The 23,402-nt window shown below is 77.2% G+C and overlaps 1 long non-coding RNA gene across 1 annotated transcript; it reads left to right on the top strand.

The window, feature by feature from the left end:
• The first annotated feature begins 2,027 nt into the window (after window positions 1-2,027).
• Window positions 2,028-3,563, top strand: LOC127029134 (uncharacterized). The gene is made up of 3 exons (XR_007768135.1): window positions 2,028-2,196; window positions 2,360-2,594; window positions 3,513-3,563. It is a non-coding gene; the product is annotated as an uncharacterized LOC127029134 (long non-coding RNA).
• The last annotated feature ends 19,839 nt before the right edge of the window (window positions 3,564-23,402 follow it).

Here is a 23,402-nt window from a genome sequence, read left to right as displayed (position 1 = left end):
GGCCGCGGGCGGCTCGGGCGAGGACGGCGGGGCGCCGGGCTCCGGCCCTCCGGGCTTTATTCCCCGGCGCCGCGGCCCCGGCCCCGGCCGAGCCCCCCGCGCTCACCTGGGCCCGCCGGGGGAGCCCGGCCCGGCCGCTGCCGCCCCGGGCCGCGCCACCGGCACCGGGGAACGAGGAAAGGGGGGAGACGGCGGCCGCCGGGGCTCAAATCTGCTCGGCCCGCCCCGCGCCGGCGCCCTGCGGGCCCGCCCACTCCCCTCGCCCCGCCCCACCCACCTGTGCCGGCCCGCCCGCGCGGCGCCCTGCGGACCCGCCCACTCCCCTCGCCCCCCCGCCCACCTGTGCCGGCCCCGCCCCGCCGGCGCCCTGCGGACCCGCCCACTCCCCTCCCGCCCCGCCCGCCCACCTGTGCCGGCCCCGCCCCGCGCACGGCGCCCTGCGACACCCCACTCCCCTCGCCCGCCCCGCCCACCTGTGCCGGCCCCGCCCCGCGACGGCGCCCTGCGACGCCCACTCCCCTCGCCCCGCCCACCCGTGCCGGCCCCGCCCCGCGCGCCCTGCGACCGCCCACTCCCCTCGCCCCGCCCACCCGTGCCGGCCCCGCCCGCGCCGCGCCCCGCCCACTCCCTCGCCCCGCCCCACTCCGCCCCGCCCCCCGCGCGGCCCCGCCCCGCGACGCGCCCTGCGAACACGCCCACTCCCTCGCCCCGCCCCGCCCACCCGTGCCGGCCCCGCCCCGCGCACGCGCCCTGCGACGCCACTCCCCTCGCCCCGCCCGCCCGTGCGGCTCCGCCCCGCACGCGCCCTGGGCCCGCCCACTCCCTCCCGCCCTCCCACCGCGGGCCGGCTCCGCCCCGCGCACGCGCCCTGGGCTCCGCCCCGCCTTCTCGCCTCGCCCCGCCTCCCGCCCACGCCGCCTTCCCGCCCACGCCCCGAATCAGGGCACGCCCCGCGGCCGCACCCGCAGTCACGTGCCTCGGCGGCGGCAGGTGCGCGGCGGCCCCCGAGGCTTCAAAACCCCTCGCGGCCGCCAGGGGGCGCCGCCGTCGCGGGAACGGCGGCGGCGGGAGCGGGGTCCCGGTCCCGGTCCCGGTCCCGGGTCCCGGTGTTGGCTGGCGGGGCCCCTGCCGCGCCCGGGGCCGCTTCCCCGCCACGCCCGGGTCCCGCCCGCGCCGGGGCCGAGCTGCTCCGGGGCCGAGCCGACCCCGGCGCCTCCGGGCGTGCTCCGAGCCGGGGCCGCGCCCAGGGTGCCGCTCTGCCGGGCCCCGGCTGCAGCCGCGCCGGGCCCCGCTGTCCCGTCTCCCCGGGGCTCCTCCGGGGCCGCCCCGGGCGCGGTTCTCACGCGGTCTCGGCAATGGGCGGCCGCAGCCGGCAGGCGGAACCGGGGGCGACGCCATCTCCCGGCCGCCCCGGGCGGCCTCGGGGTGCCGGGCCGGGGCCGGGCGAGGGAAACGGGGCAAACCGGGAAAAACGGGGCAGAACCGGGGCCGCTTCCTTCCTTCTCTCTCCGCCCGCAGGCTCCGGGGCGGGAGCGGGGGCACCGGCCGCTGCCCGGTAGGCGCTGCCTGAAGCTCGAGTCCCCGCAGGCAGCGGGTGCTGCCCCCGTCCCCTCCCGGGGCCGGACCCCCGGCTCTCGGTGGGGGGCTCCGGCCGGGACCCACGGGGGACCCTGGGCAGGCACCGGCCGGCTGCGGCCCCCCGGGTTTCCCAGCGGCGGGAGCTGCCCTGCCTGCCCTGCCTGCTGCCTGCGCTGGGTTGGTTTCCCCCTGCCCCGCTGCGGGATCCCCCGTGGGTGCCCGGCTGGGGCCCGGTGACTTTCCCGGCGGGTTTTGGCTCCGACCTCGGGGTCCCCTCTCGGGGGTCCCGTGGCTGCAGCTCGGCCCGTGGGGCCGGGGGTCCCCGGCAGCTCCCGATTTCCACCACGGGATCAGCCCCGGCTCGAACCCTGAGCCGGCGACCGGCCGCGGGGGCTCCGCACGCCCCGTCTCCCAGCCGGGACCCGGGGCAGACGGGGACCCGGCGGGGCTGGGGGTCTCCCGGGGCGGCCGGTGACCCCTCCTGCCGCCGGGCTCCCTCCTCCCGGCACAGGCGCCGGCTGGTTTTTTCTCCCCAGCTCTTGCCCGGAGCGGCTGCCGGCAGGACAGACCCCTCCGGCCTGGCGCCGGCTCTGCCGGAGCCGGGGAGAGCTCGGACCGGTGAGGGTGGCAGCTGCTGCTGCTGGGGGGAACTGGTTTCCACTGGGGTGCAGCCCTTCGGCCCTGCCCCGCGTCATCCTCGCAGGCGCTGCCACGGCGGGGCCCGGGGGCGGCTGCGGGCCCTGCGCGAAGCCCTGCTTTGACCGAAACCCTTCTTTTTCAGCTCAAAGCGTGCTGTGGCGGGAGCAGAGGCCGCTGCAGGGACCCACGCCGGCTCCTGCAGCCCCGTGGGCGAGACGGTGGAGCCGGCCTGGCCGGGCACGGGCAGCGACGGCCATCCCGGTGCCAGGTGGCTGTGCCGACGCGTGGGGAAGGCTCATCCCGGTGCCCGGGCGAGGAGCACAGCCCCGAGGCGGTGAGCGCCGGGGGACACCGGCGGCGAGGACGTGCCCGGTGAGGTGAGTGCCCCGAGGCGGCGGCGGCGGCCGAGCGGAGCTGCGCGGTGGGAGCGGGGTGCTCGGCTCCCGGGGCCGGCTGTGCCGGCGGGGATCTCCGGTGCTGCGGGAGGGGCCGGGTCCCTGCAGGGTCCCGGGGATGGAGGGGCAGGCGGGGGTCCTGTCCCCGGCCAGGGGAGCGGGGTGCCGGGGGCTGCCGTGCCCCGGGAGCACCAGGACCGAGCGGGTGCGAGGGAGCCGGGCCTGGCCGCAGCTCAGGGAGCGGTTTTGTGCTCGGGGCACGATGGCTTTGCCCCTCGTCCTGCCGGCGGGGGGCCGAGGGACGGGGAGAGTGGGTGCCGTCCCCCGGCAGGGCTCCCCGTGGGGAAGGAGAGGTCCCGGCACCGGCAAGGCAGCACCGGTGGGTCGCTGCAGGTGCCGGTGGGAGCTCAGCACGGCAGGGCCGCAGCCTGTGCCCACTGGGCAGGTTGCCCCTGTGGCCCGTGGCTGTTTGTGGGTGCAGGAGGGGGCCTGGGGGGTCCCGCGGGTCGGCGCCGCACGTTTGGGGGGCAGGAGCGGGCGCTGTCGGGGTCCGGCCCAGACCCCGCCGGCACTGGTGCGGTGCTGGCCCCAGCCCCGGGGGTTGCTGGTTGTTGCTCTGTGCCACCGCTGCTGCTGCTGCTGCTGCTGTGTGGGGCTGAACCCCCCGGTTCAGCCAGACCCTGGCTCTCGCCCGCTCTCCCGGGGAGAAAGGGGACGTCGCTGGGCTCCCGTCCCCGTCTCTCCCTCCCCTCCGTCGCGGGTGCACGGCACCGGGGAGCCGCTGCCCAAAGCGCCGGGCAGAGCCGCCCGTGCCCGGGAGGCAGCCGGGTTTGCAGGGGCGGCAGCAGCTCGGGGGCTCTGTGGGCACAGTCTGACTGTCCCACGTCTCTCCCTGTGCAGGGACGGACGGACGGATGGACGGAGGACCCCAGCCACGCCGGGAGCTGCGGAGCCCCCAGGAAAGAAGCCGGGCTGCCTGCGCCCAGGCCGACGCTGCCGCCTGCCCCGCCCTGGCTGGGGACAGCCCTGCCTCGCCGCCGGTGACGCCGCGGCTCCAGCTCAGTTGTTTGGGCCCCCGTTTGTTTTGGGTCCCGTTCCAGTTGCCGGTGCCGTCGGTTTGGTCGTGCGGGCTCCTGTCTGTTGCTGCTCCAGCTCGTGGACGGCTCCAGTTCCGTTTGCAGGCCCAGCTCAGCTTTGGTTCCTGTTCCAGCTCGTGGACGGCTCCAGGCTCATTTCCATGCCCGCTTGCGGATGGTTCCAGCTCGAGTTTGGCTGCAGCTCCCGCTCCTCGCCACTTCCAGTTGGTCTGCGGCTCCAGCTCGTGCTTGTTAAAACGATCTTGGCTTTTGGCAAGGTCGTAAATCAATCACTGTCTTCAACTTGCATATGAATATTAAATGTCATAACCGCACACACGCTGCCTCATTAGTCTGTGTTTATTGCTCCATCCCCGTCCCGCCGGTTTGTACACACCTCGAAGGAAGAGTGGGCGAAAAGCGCCTTTCCCCCCAGAGACTATCTCAGACGTTGAATTCGGCCTGGTGCATGCCAGCCTCCCCGGCTGCGGGGACCACGCGACCGGACCCCACCTCCGGCGGGGGCCCACGCACCCTGCCCACCCCCCTCCCACCCCCCCAAGGCCCTCCTGCCCCCCAACACCCTCCAACGCCCTCCCACCCCCCCCGCTGCCCCGCCACCCGGCCCCGGGGTCTGACCCCAGCCAGAGCCGGCGGCTCCCCTCCCCAGCCCAAACCCGCAGGGCTCGGCTCTGCTCCAGTCCCGAAGCCCCGGCACCGGCTCTCCAAGGCCCCGAACACCCGGCCGAGCCCCACACCCCCCCAGCCCCCGCGTGTGAGGTCGGGACGGCCGGCAGCCCCGGCGCTGTCGGGCGGTGCTTGCGAACTGGACGGGGGGGGGGGGGCCCCCTGTGGCCGCGGGCGGCTCGGGCCAGGACGGGGGGCGCCGGGCTCCGGCCCTCCGGGCTTTATTCCCCGGCGCCCCGAGCCCCGCCGGCTCCGACGCGGGAGAGACCACCGGCCAGCGCGGCCGCCCGGGCACCGCCGCTGGCCCGCCCGCCTCCGCCCCGACACCCCCCCGCTCGGCCGCGGCCCCTGCCCCGCTTCCCGGCCCCGGGCCGAGCCCCCCGCGCCTCACCTGGGCCCGCCGGGGGAGCCGGCGGCCCGGCCGCTGCCGCCCCGGGCCGCGCCACCGGCACCGGGGAACGAGGAAAGGGGGGAGACGGCGGCCGCCGGGGCTCAAATCTGCTCGGCCCCGCCCGCGCAGCCGCCCTGCGGACCCGCCCACTCCCCTCGCCCCGCCCCGCCCACCTGTGCCGTCCCGCCTCGCGCACGCGCCCTGCGGACCCGCCCACTCGGACCCGCCCCGCGCACCTGGGCCCCGCCCCGCGCATGCGCCCTCGGGCCCCGCGCACCTGGGCCGGCCCCGCCCCGGCCCGCGCTCTGGGCTCCGCCCCGCCTTCTCGCCGCGCCCCGCCTCCCGCCCGCGCCTCCTCTTCCGCCGCCAGAACCGCGCCGCCACCGACCGGGGCGGACGCCGGTACCGGTGCGCCGGGCGGGACCCGTGGCTCGGGACGCGGGGAGGGAGCCCCGGCCCGGGGGCTTCTCCGGGGCTGCGCGGAGCCCGGGGCCGGTGAGGCCGGGCCGGGCTTGGGGCTGTGGACGGGGCCAGCGCCGGGTCTCGCGGGCGCGCGGAGCCGGCGGGGGGGTCCTGGTCGCCGTCCGCCTCTCCCTGGCGGGCGGCTGCGGGTCCCGGGGCTCCGTCCCGCCCCGCGGAGCCGGAGGACCGCGGCAGCACCGGAGCCGGGCCCGGGCCCGGGCCCGGCCTCGCCGTCCCGCGGCGCGGCGCCGGGCAGGAGCAGCCGCGCTCCGGGTTCCGGCCCGAGCGGGGCCCGGGGCCCCAAGTCCCGCGTTCCCTCCCCACGCTGCCCGCTCCTGCCCGGGGCTCCGGCCGCGCTCCCCGCCGGGGCTCTGCCGGTGCCGCGGTCGGTGTCACGGAACGGGCGCCGGCGGCTCCGCGCGGACACCGAATAAAGGCTGGAAACCGCCGGCGGCGCTGGGGCTGCCCCGGCACGGTCTGGCCCGGCTCCCGCAGTGCCCGCACCGGGGGTCCCCGGCCCGTGAGCGCCGACGGGGAACGGCCCGCGGAGGGCAAGGGGCGCCTCGGCTCCGGAGCCCCTTGTGCTCCGGGAGCTCCCCGGGGGGAGCCCTGCCCGCCCCGGGAACGGCCGGGGGGCTCAGGGCCGAGCCCGAACCCGCGGGGCTGGGGCTCGCTGCCGGGCCCTGCAGCAGCGGCGGCGGGGCCGGCCCCCAGCCCCCAAACACGGCACCGGCTCTGCTCCCCAAGCCCGGCGGGGCCAGATGAGCCCCGCTTGGAGCCCCCAGAACCACAGCGCTGAGTCTCTGCTGCGGAGCCCAGCCCGGCAGGACTTAGGCTCGCCCTAAACCTGCCCCAGTGAGCCTGGCTCCCAGCCCCAGCAACGGGGGACTTGGGCTCTGTTCTCCAAGCACTAAAACACACGACTACTTAGGCTCTGTGTCCCAGCCCCAAACGCAGGACTTGCTCAGTCCCTCTCTTCAAGACCGCGAACTGCCCCCATGAGCCGGGTCTCACCCTCCCCAAGCGCAGGACTGACTGAGTCTCCCTTTCAGAAGCCCAGGATTGCCTGAGCGACCCTGGTTGGAAGCCCCACGAACACAAGACTCCGCTTTCAAGCCCCCACATTGGCCAAAGGAGCCTGGTTTTGAGCCCCACCACGCAGGACTTAGTCTCCGCGGGAAGGGGCCCAGCTCAGCCGTGCCCGGTTCTGCCCCCAAACCCCGTCGCTTGCCCTCCCTCGTCCTGAAGGGAGCCAGGCTTTTGCCCCCTCGACCCTGTGTCCAAGCCTGGAAAACGCAGGACTTAGTCTCCGTTTCGAGCCCCAGGAGCCCGGTTTCAGGTCCTGAAGGCACCCGACTCCATCGCTGTTTCTGAGCCCCCAAAACCCAGGACTGGGTCTCCGTTTTCCAGCCCCCGAACTCGCCCGGTCAGCTTTTTTCCCGGGCCCACAAAGGCCGGACTTGGGCTCTGCTGCCAAGCCCCGAAGACTTCTTAGTCTCCGGTTTTGAGCCCCTGCAGGAGCGTTCAAGTCCCCACAACGCAGGGCTGACTGAGCCTCCCTTTTTCAGCCCGGAAAACACGGACTTTGGGGGTTTAGCCTGCGTGCCCGGGTCTGACCACGCGACTCGGTCCCCGAGCCCCCGACCCAGGCAGGTGAGCCTGCCTTTGAGCTGCGAAACCCCTCGGCTCCGGCTCCGCGCCCCCAAACCCCAGGAGCTCCTTTCCCTCCGGAGCCCCCCGAGCTGCTGCTCCGCCTCACCAGCCCAGGCCCCTGCTGCGGGAAAACCCACGCCTGGGCCCGGCTCCGAGCCCCCACACCACCCCCTCTGCCCGGGCTGAGCCCCAGGACAGGCCCGGAGCCGGGGTCACCTCTCCCGACACCCACCGCTGCCCCCGGGCTGCTCGGCCCCAAAACCGGCCCGAGGTTCGCAGCCCCCCGAGCACCCGGCCGAGCCCCACACCCCCCAGCCCCGCGTGTGAGGTCGGGACGGGCCCGGCAGCCCCGGCGGTGTCGGGCGGTGCTTGCGAACTGACCGGGGGGGGGGCCCGTGTGGCGCGGGCGGCTCGGGCGAGGACGGCGGGGCGCCGGGCTCCGGCCCCTCCGGGCTTTATTCCCCGGCGCCGCGGCCCCGGCCCCGGGCCGAGCCCCCGCGCCTCACCTGGGCCCGCCGGGGGAGCCCGGCCCGGCCGCTGCCGCCCGGGGCCGCGCCACCGGCACGGGAACGAGGGAAAGGGGGGAGACGGCGGCCGCCGGGCCTCAAATCTGCTCGGCCCGCCCCGCGCCGGCGCCCTGCGGGCCCCCCCCCCCGCCCACTCCCCTCGCCCCGCCCCGCCCACCTGTGCCGGCTCCGCCCCGGCCGACGCCCTGCGGACCCGCCCACTCCCTCGCCCCGCCCCGCCCACCTGTGCCGGCCCCGCCCCGCGCACGCCGCCTGCGACTACACCCAACTTCCCTCGCCCCGCCCACCTGTGCCGGCCCCGCCCCGCGACGGCACCCTGCGAACACGCCCACTCCCCTCGCCCCGCCCCAACTCCACCTGTGCCGGCCCCGCCCCGCGACGGCGCCCTGCGACCCGCCCACTCCCCTCGCCCCCGCCCCACCCACCTGTGCCGGCCCCGCCCCGCGACGGCGCCCTGCGGACCCGCCCACTCCCCTCGCCCCGCCCCACCCACCTGTGCCGGCCCCGCCCCGCGCACGCGCCCTGCGAACACGCCCACTCCCCTCGCCCCGCCCCACCCGTGCCGGCCCCGCCCCGCGCACGCGCCCTGCGAAAACGCCCACCTCCCCTCCCCCCCCCCCCCCCCCCCCCCCTCGCCCCGCCCCACTCCGCCCCGCCCACCCGCGCCGGCCCCGCCCCGCGCACGCGCCCTGCGGACCCGCCCACTCCCCTCGCCCCGCCCGCCACCCCGTGCCGGCCCCGCCCCGCGCACGCGCCCTGCGAAAACGCCCACTCTCCCTCGCCCCGCCCACCCGTGCCGGCCCCGCCCCGCGCACGGCGCCCTGCGAACACGCCCACTCCCTCGCCCCGCCCCGCCCACCCGTGCCGGCTCCGCCCCGCGACGGCGCCCTGCGGCCACGCCCACTCCCCTCGCCCCGCCCCACTCCGCCCCGCCCACCCGCGACGGCCCCGCCCCGCGACGGCGCCCTGCGGGCCCGCCCACTCCCCTCGCCCCGCCCTCCCACCCGGGCCGGCTCCGCCCCGCGCACGCGCCCTGGGCTCCGCCCCGCCTTCTCGCCTCGCCCCGCCTCCCGCCCACGCCTGCCTTCCCGCCCACGCCCCGAATCAGGGCACGCCCCCGCGGCCGCACCCGCAGTCACGTGCCTCGGCGGCGGCAGGTGCGCGGCGGCCCCGAGGCTTCAAAACCCCTCGCGGCCGCCAGGGGGCGCCGCCGTCGCGGGAACGGCGGCGGCGGGAGCGGGGTCGGTCCCGGTCCCGGTCCCGGGGGCTGTGGCTGGCGGGGCCCCTGCCGCGCCCGGGGCCGCTTCCCCGCCACGCCCCGGGTCCCGCCCGCGCCGGGGCCGAGCTGCTCCGGGGGCCGAGCCGACCCCGGCGCCTCCGGGCGTGCTCCGAGCCGGGGCCGCGCCAGGGTGCCGCTCTGCCGGGCCCCGGCTGCAGCCGCGCCGGGCCCCGCTGTCCCGTCTCCCGGGGCTCCTCCGGGGCCGCCCCGGGCGCGGTTCTCACGCGGTCTCGGCAATGGGCGGCCGCAGCCGGCAGGCGGGAACCGGGGGCGACGCCATCTCCCGGCCGCCCCGGCGGCCTCGGGGTGCCGGGCCGGGCCGGGCGAGGGAAACGGGGCAAACCGGGAAAAACGGGGCAGAACCGGGCCGCTTCCTTCCTTCTCTCTCCGCCCGCAGGCTCCGGGGCGGGAGCGGGGGCACCGGCCGCTGCCCGGTAGGCGCTGCCTGAAGCTCCGAGTCCCCGCAGGCAGCGGTGCTGCCCCCGTCCCCTCCCGGGACCGGACCCCTCCGGCTCTCGGTGGGGGGCTCCGGCCGGGACCCACGGGGGACCCTGGCAGGCACCGGCCGGCTGCGGCCCCACCGGGTTTCCCAGCGGCGGGAAGCTGCCCTGCCTGCCCTGCCTGCCCTGCCTGCGCTGGGTTGGTTTCCCCCTGCCCCGCTGCGGGATCCCCCGTGGGTGCCCGGCTGGGGCCCGGTGACTTTCCCCGGCGGGTTTTGGCTCCGACCCTCGGGGGTCCCCTCTCGGGGTCCCGTGGCTGCAGCTCGGCCCGTGGGCCGGGGGTCCCCGGCAGCTCCCGAATTTCCACCACGGGATCAGCCCCGGCTCGAACCCTGAGCCGGCGACCGGCCGCGGGGGCTCCGCACGCCCCGTTCCCCAGCCGGGACCCGGGGCAGACGGGGACCCGGCGGGGCTGGGGTCTCCCGGGCGGCCGTGACCCCTCCTGCCGCCGGGGCTCCCTCCTCCGGCACAGGCGCCGGCTGGTTTTTTCTCCCCAGCTCTTGCCCGGAGCGGCTGCCGGCAGGACAGACCCCTCCGGCCTGGCGCCGGCTCGCCGGAGCCGGGGAGAGCTCGGACCGGTGAGGGTGGCAGCTGCTGCTGCTGGGGGAACTGGTTTCCACTGGGGTGCAGCCCTTCGGCCCTGCCCCGCGTCATCCTCGCAGGCGCTGCCACGGCGGGCCCGGGGGCGGCTGCGGGCCCCTGCGCGAAGCCCTGCTTTGACCGAAACCCTTCTTTTTCAGCTCAAAGCGTGCTGTGGTGGGAGCAGAGGCCGCTGCAGGGACCCACGCCGGCTCCTGCAGCCCCCGTGGGCGAGACGGTGGAGCCGGCCTGGCCGGGCACGGGCAGCGACGGCCATCCCGGTGCCAGGTGGCTGTGCCGACGCGTGGGGAAGGCTCATCCCGGTGCCCGGGCGAGGAGCACAGCCCCGAGGCGGTGAGCGCCGGGGGACACCGGCGGCGAGGACGTGCCCGGTGAGGTGAGTTGCCCCGACAGGCGGCGGCGGCGGCCGAGCGGAGCTGCGCGGTGGGAGCGGGGTGCTCGGCTCCCGGGGCCGGCTGTGCCGGCGGGGATCTCCCGGTGCTGCGGGAGGGGCCGGGTCCCTGCAGGGTCCCCGGGGATGGAGGGGCAGGCGGGGGTCCTGTCCCCGGCCAGGGGAGCGGGGTGCCGGGGGCTGCCGTGCCCCGGGAGCACCAGGACCGAGCGGTGTCGAGGGAGCCGGGCCTGGCCGCAGCTCAGGGAGCGGTTTTGTGCTCGGGCACGATGGCTTTGCCCCTGTCCTGCCGGCGGGCGGCCGAGGGACGGGGAGAGTGGGTGCCGTCCCCCGGCAGGGCTCCCCGTGGGGAAGGAGAGGTCCCGGCACCGGCAAGGCAGCACCGGTGGGTCGCTGCAGGTGCCGGTGGAGCTCAGCACGGCAGGGCCGCAGCCTGTGCCCACTGGGCAGGTTGCCCCTGTGGCCCGTGGCTGTTTGTGGTGCAGGAGGGGGCCTGGGGGTCCCGCGGGTCGGCGCCGCACGTTTGGGGGGGCAGGAGCGGGCGCTGTCGGGGTCCGGCCCAGACCCCGCCGGCACTGGTGCGGTGCCGGCCCCAGCCCCGGGGGTTGCTGGTTGTTGCTCTGTGCCACCGCTGCTGCTGCTCGCTGCTGTGTGGGGCTGGGCGAGGCGGTTCAGCCAGACCCTGGCTCTCGCCCGCTCTCCCGGGGAGAAAGGGACGTCGCTGGGCTCCCGTCCCCGTACTCTCCCTCCCCTCCCGTCGCAGGGTGCACGGCACCGGGGAGCCGCTGCCCAAGCGCCGGGCAAGAGCCGCCCGTGCCCGGGAGAGCAGCCGGGTTTGCAGGGGCGGCAAGCAGCTCGGGGGCTCTGTGGGCACAGTCTGACTGTCCCACGTCTCTCCCTGTGCAGGGACGGACGGACGGAGGACCCAGCCACGCCGGGAGCTGCGGAGCCCCCAGGAAGAAGCCGGGCTGCCTGCGCCGAGGCCGACGCTGCCGCCTGCCCCGCTCCTGCTGGGACAGCCCTGCCTCGCCCGGCCGGTGACGCCGCGGCTCCAGCTCAGTTGTTTGGGCCCCCGTTTGTTTTGGGTCCCGTTCCAATTGCCGGTGCCGTCGGTTTGGTCGTGCGGGCTCCTGTCTGTTGCTGCTCCAGCTCGTGGACGGCTCCAGTTCCGTTTGCAGGCCCAGCTCAGCTTTGGTTCCTGTTCCAGCTCGTGGACGGCTCCGGCTCATTTCCATGCCCGCTTGCGGATGGTTCCAGCTCGAGTTTGGCTGCAGCTCCCGCTCCTCGCCACTTCCAGTTGGTCTGCGGCTCCAGCTCGTGCTTGTTAAAACGATCTTGGCTTTTGGCAAGGTCGTAAATCAATCACTGTCATAACTTGCATATGAATATTAAATGTCATAACCGCACACACGCTGCCTCATTAGTCTGTGTTTATTGCTCCATCCCCGTCCCGCCGGTTGTACACACCTCGAAGGAAGAGTGGGCGAAAAGCGCCTTTCCCCAGAGACTATCTCAGACGTTGAATTCGGCCTGGTGCATGCCAGCCTCCCCGGCTGCGGGGACCAACGCGACCGGACCCCCACCTCCGGCGGGGGGCCACGCACCCTGCCCACCCCCTCCCACCCCCCCAAGGCCCTCCTGCCCCCCCAACACCCTCCCAACGCCCTCCCACCCTCCGCTGCCCCCGCCACCCCGGCCCCGGGGTCTGACCCCAGCCAGAGCCGGCGGGCTCCCCTCCCAGCCCAAACCCGCAGGGCTCGGGCTCTGCTCCAGCCCCGAAGCCCCGGCACCGGCTCTCCAGGCCCCGAGCCCCCGGCCGAGCCCCACACCCCCCCAGCCCCGCGTGTGAGGTCGGGACGGGCCCGGCGCTGTCGGGCGGTGCTTGCGAACTGGACGGGGGGCCCGCGGGGCGGGACCGGCCCCCTGTGGCCGCGGGCGGCTCGGGCCAGGACGGGGGGGCGCCGGGCTCCGGCCCTCCGGGCTTTATTCCCCGGCGCCCCGAGCCCCGCCGGCTCCGACGCGGGAGGAGACACCGGCAGCGCGGCCGCCCGGGCACCGCCGCTGGCCCGCCCGCCTCCGCCCCGACACCCCCCCGCTCGGCCGCGGCCCCTGCCCCGCTTCCCGGCCCCGGGCCGAGCCCCCCGCGCCTCACCTGGGCCCGCCGGGGGAGCCCGGCCCGGCCGCTGCCGCCCCGGGGCCGCGCCACCGGCACCGGCGAACGAGGAAAGGGGGAGACGGCGGCCGCCGGGGCTCAAATCTGCTCGGCCCCGCCCCGCGCAGCCGCCCCCTGCGGACCCGCCCACTTCCCCTCGCCCCGCCCCGCCCACCTGTGCCCGTCCCGCCTCGCGCACGCGCCCTGCGGACCCGCCCACTCGGACCCGCCCCGCGCACCTGGGCCCCGCCCCGCGCATGCGCCCTCGGGCCCCGCGCACCTGGGCCGGCCCCGCCCCGCGGCCCGCGCTCTGGGCTCCGCCCCGCCTTCTCGCCGCGCCCCGCCTCCCGCCCGCGCCTCCTCTTCCGCCGCCAGCAACCGCGCCGCCACCGACCGGGGCGGACGCCGGGTACCGGTGCGCCGGGCGGGACCCGTGGCTCGGGACGCGGGGAGGGAGCCCCGGCCCGGGGGCTTCTCCGGGGGCTGCGCGGAGCCGGGGCCGGTGAGGCCGGGCCGGGCTTGGGGCTGTGGACGGGGCCAGCGCCGGGTCTCGCGGGCGCGCGGAGCCGGCGGGGGGGGTCCTGGTCGCCGTCCGCCTCTCCCTGGCGGGCGGGCTGCGGGTCCCGGGGCTCCGTCCCGCCCCGCGGAGCCGGAGGACCGCGGCAGCACCGGAGCCGGGCCCGGGCCCAGGCCCGGCCTTGCCGTCCCCGGCCCGGCGCCGCGGGCAGGAGCAGCCGCGCTCCGGGTTCCGGGCCCGAGCGGGGCCCGGGGCCCCAAGTCCCGCGTTCCCTCCCCACGCTGCCCGCTCCTGCCCGGGGCTCCGGCCGCGCTCCCCGCCGGGGCTCTGCCGGTGCCGCGGTCGGTGTCACCGGAACGGGCGCCGGCGGCTCCGCGCGGACACCGAATAAAGGCTGGAAACCGCCGGCGGCGCTGGGGCTGCCCCGGCACGGTCTGCCCGGCTCCCGCAGTGCCCGCACCGGGTCCCGGCCCGTGAGCGCCGACCGCGGGAACGGCCCGCGGAGGGCAAGGGGCGCCTCGGCTCCCGGAGCCCCTTGTGCTCCTGGGAGCTCCCCGGGGGGAGCCCTGCCCGCCCCGGGAACGGCCGGGGGGGGGCTCCAGGGCCGAGCCCGAACCCGCGGGGCTGGGGCTCTGCTGCCGGGCCCTGCAGCAGCGGCGGGGGCCGGCCCCCAGCCCCCAAACACGGCACCGGCTCTGCTCCCCAAGCCCGGCGGGGGCCAGATGAGCCCCGCTTGGAGCCCCCAGAACCACAGCGCTGAAGTCTCTGCTGCGGAGCCCAGCCCGGCAGGACTTAGGCTCGCCCTAAACCTGCCCCAGTGAGCCTGGCTCCCAGCCCCAGCAACGGGGACTTGGGCTCTGTTCTCCAAGCACTAAAACACACACGACTACTTAGGCTCTGTGTCCCAGCCCCAAAACGCAGGACTTGCTCAGTCCCTCTCTTCAAGACCGCGAACTGCCCCCATGAGCCGGGTCTCACCCTCCCCAAGCGCAGGACTGACTGAGTCTCCCTTTCAGAAGCCCAGGATTGCCTGAGCGACCCTGGTTGGAAGCCCCCACGAACACAAGACTCCGCTTTCAAGCCCCCACATTGGCCAAAGGAGCCTGGTTTTGAGCCCCACCACGCAGGACTTAGTCTCCGCGGGAAGGGGCCCAGCTCAGCCGTGCCCGGTTCTGACCCCCAAACCCCGTCGCTTGCCCTCCCTCGTCCTGAAGGGAGCCAGGCTTTTGCCCCCCTCGACCCTGTGTCCAAGCCTGGAAAACGCAGGACTTAGTCTCCCGTTTCGAGCCCCAGGAGCCCGGTTTCAGGTCCTGAAGGCACCCGACTCCATCGCTGTTTCTGAGCCCCCAAAACCCAGGACTGGGTCTCCGTTTTCCAGCCCCCGAACTCGCCCGGTCAGCTTTTTTCCCGGGCCCACAAAGGCCGGACTTGGGCTCTGCTGCCAAGCCCCGAAGACTTCTTAGTCTCCGGTTTTGAGCCCCTGCAGGAGCGTTCAAGTCCCCACAACGCAGGGCTGACTGAGCCTCCCTTTTTCAGCCCGGAAAACACGGACTTTGGGGGGTTTAGCCTGCGTGCCCGGGTCTGAGCACGCGACTCGGTCCCCGAGCCCCGACCCAGGCAGGTGAGCCTGCCTTTGAGCTGCGAAACCCCTCGGCTCCGGCTCCGCGCCCCCAAACCCCAGGAGCTCCTTTCCCTCCGGAGCCCCCCGAGCTGCTGCTCCGCCTCACCAGCCCAGGCCCTGCTGCGGGAAAACCCCACGCCTGGGCCCGGCTCCGAGCCCCCACACCACCCCCTCTGCCCGGGCTGAGCCCCAGGACAGGCCCGGAGCCGGGGGTCACCTCTCCCGACACCCACCGCTGCCCCCGGGCTGCTCGGCCCCAAAACCGGCCCGAGGTTCGCAGCCCCCCGAGCACCCGGCCGAGCCCCACACCCCCCCAGCCCCGCGTGTGAGGTCGGGACGGGCCCGGCAGCCCCGGCGGTGTCGGGCGGTGCTTGCGAACTGACCGGGGGGGGGGGCCCGTGTGGCCGCGGGCGGCTCGGGCGAGGACGGCGGGGCGCCGGGCTCCGGCCCTCCGGGCTTTATTCCCCGGCGCCGCGGCCCCGGCCCCGGGCCGAGCCCCCCGCGCCTCACCTGGGCCCGCCGGGGGAGCCCGGCCCGGCCGCTGCCGCCCCGGGGCCGCGCCACCGGCAACGGGGAACGAGGAAAGGGGGGAGACGGCGGCCGCCGGGCCTCAAATCTGCTCGGCCCCGCCCCGCGCCGGCGCCCTGCGGGCCCGCCCACTCCCCTCGCCCCGCCCGCCGCCCACCTGTGCCGGCTCCGCCCCGTGCCGACGCCCTGCGGACCCGCCCACTCCCCTCGCCCCGCCCCGCCCACCTGTGCCGGCCCCGCCCCGCGCACGCGCCCTGCGACTACACCCACTCCCCTCGCCCCGCCCACCTGTGCCGGCCCCGCCCCGCGACGGCACCCTGCGAACACGCCCACTCCCCTCGCCCCGCCCCACTCACCTGTGCCGGCCCCGCCCCGCGACGGCGCCCTGCGGACCCGCCCACTCCCCTCGCCCCGCCCCACCCACCTGTGCCGGCCCCGCCCCGCGACGGCGCCCTGCGGACCCGCCCACTCCCCTCGCCCGCCCCACCCACCTGTGCCGGCCCCGCCCCGCGCACGCGCCCTGCGAAAACGCCCACTCCCCTCGCCCCGCCCACCCGTGCCGGCCCCGCCCCGCGCACGCGCCCTGCGAAAACGCCCACTCCCTCGCCCCGCCCCACTCCGCCCCCGCCCACCCCGCGCCGGCCCCGCCCCGCGCACGCGCCCTGCGGACCCGCCCACTCCCCTCGCCCCGCCCCGCCACCCCGTGCCGCCCCGCCCCGCGCACGCGCCCTGCGAAACGCCCACTCTCCCTCGCCCCGCCCACCCGTGCCGGCCCCGCCCCGCGCACGCGCCCTGCGAACACGCCCACTCCCTCGCCCCGCCCCGCCCACCCGTGGCCGGCTCCGCCCCGCGACGGCGCCCTGCGGGCCACGCCCACTCCCCTCGCCCCGCCCCACTCCGCCCCGCCCACCCGCGACGGCCCCGCCCCGCGACGGCGCCCTGCGGCCCGCCCACTCCCCTCGCCCCGCCCTCCCACCCGGGCCGGCCTCCGCCCCGCGCACGCGCCCTGGGCTCCGCCCCGCCTTCTCGCCTCGCCCCGCCTCCCGCCCACGCCTGCCTTCCCGCCCACGCCCCGAATCAGGCACGCCCCCGCGGCCGCACCCGCAGTCACGTGCCTCGGCGGCGGCAGGTGCGCGGCGGCCCCCGAGGCTTCAAAACCCCTCGCGGCCGCCAGGGGGCGCCGCCGTCGCGGGAACGGCGGCGGCGGGAGCGGGGTCCCGGTCCCGGTCCCGGGGCTGTGGCTGGCGGGGCCCCTGCCGCGCCCGGGGCCGCTTCCCCGCCACGCCCGGGTCCCGCCCGCGCCGGGGCCGAGCTGCTCCGGGGGCCGAGCCGACCCCGGCGCCTCCGGGCGTGCTCCGAGCCGGGGCCGCGCCCAGGGTGCCGCTCTGCCGGGCCCCGGCTGCAGCCGCGCCGGGCCCCGCTGTCCCGTCTCCCGGGGCTCCTCCGGGGCCGCCCCGGGCGCGGTTCTCACGCGGGTCTCGGCAATGGGCGGCCGCAGCCGGCAGGCGGGAACCGCGGGGCGACGCCATCTCCCGGCCGCCCCGGGCGGCCTCGGGGTGCCGGGCCGGGGCCGGGCGAGGGAAACGGGGCAAACCGGGAAAAACGGGGCAGAACCGGGGCCGCTTCCTTCCTTCTCTCTCCGCCCGCAGGCTCCGGGGCGGGAGCGGGGGCACCGGCCGCTGCCCGGTAGGCGCTGCCTGAAGCTCGAGTCCCCGCAGGCAGCGGGTGCTGCCCCGTCCCCTCCCGGGACCGGACCCCCCGGCTCTCGGTGGGGGGCTCCGGCCGGGACCCACGGGGACCCTGGGCAGGCACCGGCCGGCTGCGGCCCCCCGGGTTTCCCAGCGGCGGGAGCTGCCCTGCCTGCCCTGCCTGCGCTGGGTTGGTTCCCCCTGCCCCGCTGCGGGATCCCCCGTGGGTGCCCGGCTGGGGCCCGGTGACTTTCCCGGCGGGTTTTGGCTCCGACCCTCGGGGGTCCCCTCCTCGGGGTCCCGTGGCTGCAGCTCGGCCCGTGGGGCCGGGGGTCCCCGGCAGCTCCCGATTTTCCACCACGGGATCAGCCCCGGCTCGAACCCTGAGCCGGCGACCGGCCGCGGGGGCTCCGCACGCCCCGTCTCCCAGCCGGGACCCGGGGCAGACGGGGACCCGGCGGGGCTGGGGGTCTCCCGGGGCGGCGGTGACCCCTCCTGCCGCCGGGCTCCCTCCTCCCGGCACAGGCGCCGGCTGGTTTTTTTCTCCCAGCTCTTGCCCGGAGCGGCTGCCGGCAGGACAGACCCCTCCGGCCTGGCGCCGGCTCTGCCGGAGCCGGGGAGAGCTCGGACCGGTGAGGGTGGCAGCTGCTGCTGCTGGGGGGAACTGGTTTCCACTGGGGTGCAGCCCTTCGGCCCTGCCCCGCGTCATCCTCGCAGGCGCTGCCACGGCGGGGCCCCGGGGGCGGCTGCGGGCCCTGCGCGAAGCCCTGCTTTGACCGAAACCCTTCTTTTTCAGCTCAAAGCGTGCTGTGGTGGGAGCAGAGGCCGCTGCAGGGACCCACGCCGGCTCCTGCAGCCCGTGGGCGAGACGGTGGAGCCGGCCTGGCCGGCACGGGCAGCGACGGCCATCCCGGTGCCAGGTGGCTGTGCCGACGCGTGGGGAAGGCTCATCCCGGTGCCACGGGCGAGGAGCACAGCCCGAGGCGGTGAGCGCCGGGGGACACCGGCGGCCGAGGACGTGCCCGGTGCGGTGAGTGCCCCGAGCCGGCGGGCGGCGGCCGAGCGGAGCTGCGCGGTGGGAGCAGGGGTGCTCGGCTCCCGGGGCCGGCTGTGCCGGCGGGATCTCCGGTGCTGCGGGAGGGCCGGGTCCCTGCAGGGTGCCCGGGGATGAGGGGCAGGCGGGGGTCCTGTCCCCGGCCAGGGGAGCGGGGTGCCGGGGGCTGCCGTTGCCCCGGGAGCACCAGGACCGAGCGGGTGCGAGGGGAGCCGGGCCTGGCCGCAGCTCAGGGAGCGGTTTTGTGCTCGGGGCACGATGGCTTTGCCCCTCGTCCTGCCGGCGGGGTGGCCGAGGGACGGGGAGAGTGGGTGCCGTCCCCCGGCAGGGCTCCCCGTGGGGAAGGAGAGGTCCCCGGCACCGGCAAGGCAGCACCGGTGGGTCGCTGCAGGTGCCGGTGGGAGCTCAGCACGGCAGGGCCGCAGCCTGTGCCCACTGGGCAGGTTGCCCCTGTGGCCCGTGGCTGTTTGTGGTGCAGGGGGGCCTGGGGGGTCCCGCGGGTCGGTCGCCGCACGTTTGGGGGGGCAGGAGCGGGCGCTGTCGGGGTCCGGCCCAGACCCCGCCGGCACTGGTGCGGTGCTGGCCCCAGCCCCGGGGGTTGCTGGTTGTTGCTCTGTGCCACCGCTGCTGCTGCTGTGTGGGGCTGAACCCCCCCCGGTTCAGCCAGACCCTGGCTCTCGTCCCGCTCTCCCGGGGAGAAAGGGGACGTCGCTGGGCTCCCGTCCCCGTCTCTCCCTCCCCTCCCGTCGCGGGTGCACGGCACCGGGGGAGCCGCTGCCCAAAGCGCCGGGCAGAGCCGCCCGTGCCCGGGAGGCAGCCGGGTTTGCAGGGGCGGCAGCAGCTCGGGGGCTCTGTGGGCACAGTCTGACTGTCCCACGTCTCTCCCTGTGCAGGGACGGACGGACGGAGGACCCCAGCCACGCCGGGAGCTGCGGAGCCCCCAGGAAGAAGCCGGGCTGCCTGCGCCCAGGCCGACGCTGCCGCCTGCCCCGCTCCTGGCTGGGGACAGCCCTGCCTCGCCCGGCCGGTGACGCCGCGGCTCCAGCTCAGTTGTTTGGGCCCCCGTTTGTTTTGGGTCCCTTCCAATTGCCGGTGCCGTCGGTTTGGTCGTGCGGGCTCCTGTCTGTTGCTGCTCCAGCTCGTGGACGGCTCCAGTTCCGTTTGCAGGCCCAGCTCAGCTTTGGTTCCTGTTCCAGCTCGTGGACGGCTCCGGCTCATTTCCATGCCCGCTTGCGGATGGTTCCAGCTCGAGTTTGGCTGCAGCTCCCGCTCCTCGCCACTTCCAGTTGGTCTGCGGCTCCAGCTCGTGCTTGTTAAAACGATCTTGGCTTTTGGCAAGGTCGTAAATCAATCACTGTCTTCACTTGCATATGAATATTAAATGTCATAACCGCACACACGCTGCTCATTAGTCTGTGTTTATTGCTCCATCCCCGTCCCGCCGGTTGTACACACCTCGAAGGAAGAGTGGGCGAAAAGCGCCTTTCCCCCAGAGACTATCTCAGACGTTGAATTCGGCCTGGTGCATGCCAGCCTCCCGGCTGCGGGGACCAACGCGACCGGACCCCCACCTCCGGCGGGGGCCACGCACCCTGCCCACCCCCTCCCACCCCCCAAGGCCCTCCTGCCCCAACACCCTCCCAACGCCCTCCCACCCTCCCGCTGCCCCCGCCACCCCGGCCCCGGGGTCTGACCCCAGCCAGAGCCGGCGGGCTCCCTCCCCAGCCCAAACCCGCAGGGCTCGGGCTCTGCTCCAGCCCCGAAGCCCCGGCACCGGCTCTCCAGGCCCCGAGCCCCCGGCCGAGCCCCACACCCCCCAGCCCCGCGTGTGAGGTCGGGACGGGCCCGGCGCTGTCGGGCGGTGCTTGCGAACTGGACGGGGGGCGCGGGGCGGGCCCGGCCCCCTGTGGCCGCGGGCGGCTCGGGCCAGGACGGGGGGCGCCGGGCTCCGGCCCTCCGGGCTTTATTCCCCGGCGCCCCGAGCCGCCGGCTCCGACGCGGGAGGAACACCGGCAGCGCGGCCGCCCGGGCACCGCCGCTGGCCGCCCGCCTCCGCCCCGACACCCCCCGCTCGGCCGCGGCCCCTGCCCCGCTTCCCGGCCCCGGGCCGAGCCCCCCGCGCCTCACCTGGGCCCGCCGGGGGAGCCCGGCCCGGCCGCTGCCGCCCCGGGGCCGCGCCACCGGCACCGGCGAACGAGGAAAGGGGGAGACGGCGGCCGCCGGGGCTCAAATCTGCTCGGCCCCGCCCGCGCAGCCGCCCTGCGGACCCGCCCACTCCCCTCGCCCCGCCCCGCCCACCTGTGCCCGTCCCGCCTCGCGCACGCGCCCTGCGGACCCGCCCACTCGGACCCGCCCGCGCACCTGGGCCCCGCCCCGCGCATGCGCCCTCGGGCCCCGCGCACCTGGGCCGGCCCCGCCCCGCCCCGCGCTCTGGGCTCCGCCCCGCCTTCTCGCCGCGCCCGCCTCCCGCCCGCGCCTCCTCTTCCGCCGCCAGAACCGCGCCGCCACCGACCGGGGCGGACGTCGGTACCGGTGCGCCGGGCGGGACCCGTGGCTCGGGACGCGGGGAGGGACCCGGCCCGGGGCTTCTCCGGGGGCTGCGCGAGCCCGGGGCCGGTGAGGCCGGGCCGGGCTTGGGGCTGTGGACGGGGCCAGCGCCGGGTCTCGCGGGCGCGCGGAGCCGGCGGGGGTCCTGGTCGCCGTCCGCCTCTCCCTGGCGGGCGGGCTGCGGGTCCCGGGGCTCCGTCCCGCCCCGCGGAGCCGGAGGACCGCGGCAGCACCGGAGCCGGGCCCGGGCCCGGCCCGGCCTGCCGTCCCGGCCCGGCGCCCGGGCAGGAGCAGCCGCGCTCCGGGTTCCGGGCCCGAGCGGGGCCCGGGGCCCCAAGTCCCGCGTTCCCTCCCCACGCTGCCCGCTCCTGCCCGGGGCTCCGGCCGCGCTCCCCGCCGGGGCTCTGCCGGTGCCGCGGTCGGTGTCACGGAACGGGCGCCGGCGGCTCCGCGCGGACACCGAATAAAGGCTGGAAACCGCCGGCGGCGCTGGGGCTGTCCCCGGCACGGTCTGCCCGGCTCCCGCAGTGCCCGCACCGGGGTCCCCGGCCCGTGAGCGCCGACCGGGAACGGCCCGCGAGGGCAAGGGGCGCCTCGGCTCCCGGAGCCCCTTGTGCTCCTGGGAGCTCCCCGGGGGGGAGCCCTGCCCGCCCCGGGAACGGCCGGGGGGGCTCCAGGGCCGAGCCCGAACCCGCGCGGGCTGGGGCTCTGCTGCCGGGCCCTGCAGCAGCGGCGGGGGCCGGCCCCCAGCCCCAAACACGGCACCGGCTCTGCTCCCCAAGCCCGGCGGGGCCAGATGAGCCCCGCTTGGAGCCCCCAGAACCACAGCGCTGAGTCTCTGCTGCGGAGCCCAGCCCGGCAGGACTTAGGCTCGCCCTAAACCTGCCCCAGTGAGCCTGGCTCCCAGCCCCAGCAACGGGGGACTTGGGCTCTGTTCTCCAAGCACTAAAACACACGACTACTTAGGCTCTGTGTCCCAGCCCCAAAACGCAGGACTTGCTCAGTCCCTCTCTTCAAGACCGCGAACTGCCCCCATGAGCCGGGTCTCACCCTCCCAAGCGCAGGACTGACTGAGTCTCCCTTTCAGAAGCCCAGGATTGCCTGAGCGACCCTGGTTGGAAGCCCCACGAACACAAGACTCCGCTTTCAAGCCCCCACATTGGCCAAAGGAGCCTGGTTTTGAGCCCCGCCACGCAGGACTTAGTCTCCGCGGGAAGGGGCCCAGCTCAGCCGTGCCCGGTTCTGCCCCCAAACCCCGTCGCTTGCCCTCCCTCGTCCTGAAGGGAGCCAGGCTTTTGCCCCCCTCGACCCTGTGTCCAAGCCTGGAAACGCAGGACTTAGTCTCCGTTTCGAGCCCCAGGAGCCCGGTTTCAGGTCCTGAAGGCACCCGACTCCATCGCTGTTTCTGAGCCCCCAAAACCCAGGACTGGGTCTCCGTTTTCCAGCCCCCGAACTCGCCGGCTCAGCTTTTTTCCCGGGCCCACAAAGGCCGGACTTGGGCTCTGCTGCCAAGCCCGAAGACTTCTTAGTCTCCGGTTTTGAGCCCCTGCAGGAGCGTTCCAAGTCCCCACAACGCAGGGCTGACTGAGCCTCCCTTTTTCAGCCCGGAAAACACGGACTTTGGGGGGTTTAGCCTGCGTGCCCGGGTCTGAGCACGCGACTCGGTCCCCGAGCCCCCGACCCAGGCAGGTGAGCCTGCCTTTGAGCTGCGAAACCCCTCGGCTCCGGCTCCGCGCCCCAACCCCAGGAGCTCCTTTCCCTCCGGAGCCCCCCGAGCTGCTGCTCCGCCTCACCAGCCCAGGCCCTGCTGCGGGAAACCCCACGCCTGGGCCCGGCTCCGAGCCCCCACACCACCCCCTCTGCCCGGGCTGAGCCCCAGGACAGGCCCGGAGCCGGGGGTCACCTCTCCCGACACCCACCGCTGCCCGGGCTGCTCGGCCCAAAACCGGCCCGAGGTTCGCAGCCCCCGAGCACCCGGCCGAGCCCCACACCCCCCAGCCCGCGTGTGAGTCGGGACGGGCCCGGCAGCCCCGGCGGTGTCGGGCGGTGCTTGCGAACTGACCGGGGGGGGGGGCCCGTGTGGCCGCGGGCGGCTCGGGCGAGGACGGCGGGGCGCCGGGCTCCGGCCCTCCGGGCTTTATTCCCCGCGCCCGCGGCCCCGGCCCCGGGCCGAGCCCCCCGCGCCTCACCTGGGCCCGCCGGGGGAGCCCGGCCCGGCCGCTGCCGCCCCGGGCCGCGCCACCGGCAACGGGAACGAGGAAAGGGGGGGAGACGGCGGCCGCCGGGCCTCAAATCTGCTCGGCCCCGCCCCGCGCCGGCGCCCTGCGGGCCCGCCCACTCCCCCGCCCCGCCCCGCCCACCTGTGCCGGCTCCGCCCCGTGCCGACGCCCTGCGGACCCGCCCACTCCCCTCGCCCCGCCCCGCCCACCTGTGCCGGCCCCGCCCCGCGCACGCGCCCTGCGACTACACCCACTCCCCTCGCCCCGCCCACCTGTGCCGGCCCCGCCCGCGACGGCACCCTGCGAACACGCCCACTCCCCTCGCCCCGCCCCACTCACCTGTGCCGGCCCCGCCCCGCGACGGCGCCCTGCGGACCCGCCCACTCCCCTCGCCCCGCCCCACCCACCTGTGCCGGCCCCGCCCCGCGACGGCGCCCTGCGGACCCGCCCACTCCCTCGCCCCGCCCACCCACCTGTGCCGGCCCCGCCGCCCGCGCACGCGCCCTGCGAAAACGCCCACTCCCCTCGCCCGCCCACCCGTGCCGGCCCCGCCCCGCGCCGCGCCCTGCGCCCGCCCACTCCCCTCGCCCCGCCCCCCAACCCGGGCCGGCTCCGCCCCGCGCACGCCCTGGGCTCCGCCCCCGCCTTCTCGCCTCGCCCGCCTCCCGCCCACGCCGCCTTCCCGCCCACGCCCCGAATCAGGGGCACGCCCCCGCGGCCGCCCCGCAGTCCACGTGCCTCGGCGGCGGCAGGTGGCGCGGCGGCCCCCGAGGCTTCAAAACCCCTCGCGGCCGCCAGGGGGCGCCGCCGTCGCGGGAACGGCGGCGGCGGGAGCGGGGTCCCGTCCCGGTCCGGGCTGGGCTGGCGGGCCCCTGCGCGCCGGGGCCGCTCCCCGCCA

Source organism: Gymnogyps californianus, unplaced genomic scaffold (genome assembly GCF_018139145.2).
Source record: "Gymnogyps californianus isolate 813 unplaced genomic scaffold, ASM1813914v2 HiC_scaffold_81, whole genome shotgun sequence".
Classification (NCBI taxonomy): domain Eukaryota; kingdom Metazoa; phylum Chordata; class Aves; order Accipitriformes; family Cathartidae; genus Gymnogyps; species Gymnogyps californianus.
The sequence above is the reverse complement of the archived record's forward strand: the minus strand, read 5'-3'. Positions and strand labels throughout refer to the sequence as shown.